At 48.5% G+C, this 2500-nt stretch overlaps 1 protein-coding gene across 3 annotated transcripts in view; it reads right to left on the bottom strand.

Moving 5' to 3' along the window:
* The window catches only part of LOC143279695 (uncharacterized), a 281259-nt gene that overhangs the window by 116128 nt on the left and 162631 nt on the right, over window positions 1-2500 (bottom strand). Inside the window, exon 2 of one of the 3 annotated variants that reach the window (XM_076583801.1) lies at window positions 1-363. This exon is cut by the window's left edge and continues 1064 nt beyond it. The exons of the other annotated variants lie outside the window; for them this stretch is intronic. The gene's annotated coding sequence lies outside the window, so the exon portion shown is untranslated. The remainder of the gene's footprint in view (window positions 364-2500) is intronic. 3 annotated transcript variants of the gene reach the window in all.

Below are 2500 nucleotides of genomic sequence, written 5' to 3'. Positions count from 1 at the left end.
AGAGAGCTATTTTACAATCAAAAGCGAACTGTCCCTTCGTCCAATGTCGAACCTTCTCCCGTCACAACACAGCTATTTCACCAACTCTCGTATCAATCAGTCAATCAATCTATCAATATCCGAAGTGTCTACCGTATCAGTTTTCGAACTCAGGACCCGTAGCTGAATATCAGGGACGCTTTTTATGGAACCACCTTTAGACGAGAGCCGTTTCAACATATGCCGAGTCCGTAACACACGACGTGAGTGTACCCGTTTGGAAATCACAAACAGCTCGACCGCCCTGACACAGTTGCTTTCTTTGCTCTCAGTATGTCGTCGTGATCATAAGCCTTCCAGTGATGATTAAGACGGACGTGTCACCTAAAAAGAAGAAGAGGAAGAAGAAGAAGAAGAGAATAGAAAAGAAAAAGAAGACCAAACATACTATTAAAACCACGCAGCGGGACTGTTGCTTTTCCTTTCTCACAATCTTGGAGGGGTTAAGCAAACATGAATGTGTCACACATTTTGAATTAAAAGAAAAAAAAGAAAAGAAAAAAAGAAAGAAAGAACACAAAAAAATTAAAACCACGCAGCTACGCCGCGGCCATATTGATAATAATTATGGTCAGGGTACAGGGTCTTCATCTTTACTGGGCAGTTTCAGTTTCAGTTTCAGTAGCTCAAGAAGGCGTCACTGCGTTCGGACAAATCCATATACGCTACACCACATCTGCCAAGCAGATGCCTGACCAGCAGCATAACCCAACGCGCTTAGTCAGGCCTTGAGAAAAAATAAATAAAATAAAATAAAATAAAGGTGAATAAATAATAGATAAGCTTACATAAATAAATAATAATTATAATATAAAAAAAGGTAGTGTGTGTGTGTGTGTGTGTGTGTGTGTGTGTGTGCACCACGTGAGAAGTATCAACAACTTGGTGCACGGGTGAATATTGTCGCACTCTCAGTGAAAGCCCCCCCCCCCCCCCCCCCCCCCCCCCCCCCCCCCGGCGCTTTTGGGGGCACGAGTTCACTGCAGCTAGGCGGAGGAATTGAAGTGCTCCTGCCAGGGCGCACTCGAGAAATATTACTGGGCAAAGAAGAAGAAGAAGAAGAAGAAGAAGACCATCCCTGGACTGATGAGATGAATGGGGTAGGAGATGGCGGACAGAGGCGTGTGTGCGTGGGAGGGTGAGTGTGGAAAGGATGTCACAAGCTTTCACTGAGAGTGCGACAATATATATTCACCCGTGCAGCAAGTTGTTGATACTTCTCACGTGGTGCACACCACACACACACACACACACACACACACACACACTGGGGAGCATTTCTGCTGTTTGGGTTGGGGTTGTGTTTTTTGTTTGTTTGTTTGTTTTTGTTTTTTCTCCCCTGCTCTTTTCAATCCTTTCTTCTTCTTTCTTTTCTTTCTGCACGAGGTTAAAAACGGGGTGTGCCATTGAACTCTCGGATCCCTATTTCCCCGACAGTCCCCCCCCAAGGAATGTTAAGGAGGATGGGGGGTGGTGGGAAGGGGGGGGGTAGAGGGAGGGAGGGGGTTCGTCCTTTATTCCGACTGCATACAACACTAAAAGAGGGCTAGGTGTGCTAGGAAAGAGTGAGGGTGGAAATGGAGTGGGGAGGGGGAGAGGGTTGGGTGCTTGGTACGGGTCGAAGAAGTAGCGACAACGTTTTGCTTCTTCACGAAGAGATTTGGACGCACCGAAAGCAGTTTTAAAAACGGCTTAAGAAGGTCGGGGGAAGGGAGGGGGGGGGGGGGGGGGGTTCCGGGTTGGGTGCACAAGTTCACTGCAGCTGGGCGGAGGAATTGTTGAAGTGCTTCTGCCAGGGCGCACTCGAGAAATAATTCGGCATGAACAACTGAACGGCAGATTGAGCCAGAACAACAGACGCACAAAGCAGCCCCGACAGGACACACAAATGCTTTTCCTCTCCCTCCCCCCCTCCCCCGCCCCCCGCCTTCCCCCATCCCCCATAATTCCTCCACCCCCGCACCTCTGCTTGAGAGACTGTACTCTAAGAACTCGAAGATTGTCCGTTTTCTTGGAGTCTAAACCGCCAGGCGTGCAACAATGGGGAGTATGCCTGCTTGTTGATCTTTTCACACACACACCCCAACCCCCTCAGAACCTCCATCCCCTCACACACACACACACACACACACACACACACTGTTCGTTGAGAGCTGAGAACCGACAATCACAGCGGACCACCTAGGCTAGTCCAACGTCTTACCTATGACACTGTTTGCATTCGATGGACATGAGCAAAGACATTCTGAGTGAAAACATTTGCCAGGAGAGGGATTACGCGAACACACAACAGGGAGTTTAACCGGCGACAACTACCTGCTAAAAACCGAAGCAAAGGAAAGCTGTGTGTTGTGTCCGAGAGACCGAGAGAGCGAGCGCCAGTTTAAAGTTGAACAACGAGAGACTAACGGCTAAATTTCCGTCATTCGCGTGTCATCCCGGACGGTGGAGATACCTTTCG

Source organism: Babylonia areolata, chromosome 3 (assembly GCF_041734735.1).
Source record: "Babylonia areolata isolate BAREFJ2019XMU chromosome 3, ASM4173473v1, whole genome shotgun sequence".
Lineage (NCBI taxonomy): Eukaryota > Metazoa > Mollusca > Gastropoda > Neogastropoda > Buccinidae > Babylonia > Babylonia areolata.
The sequence above is the reverse complement of the archived record's forward strand: the minus strand, read 5'-3'. Positions and strand labels throughout refer to the sequence as shown.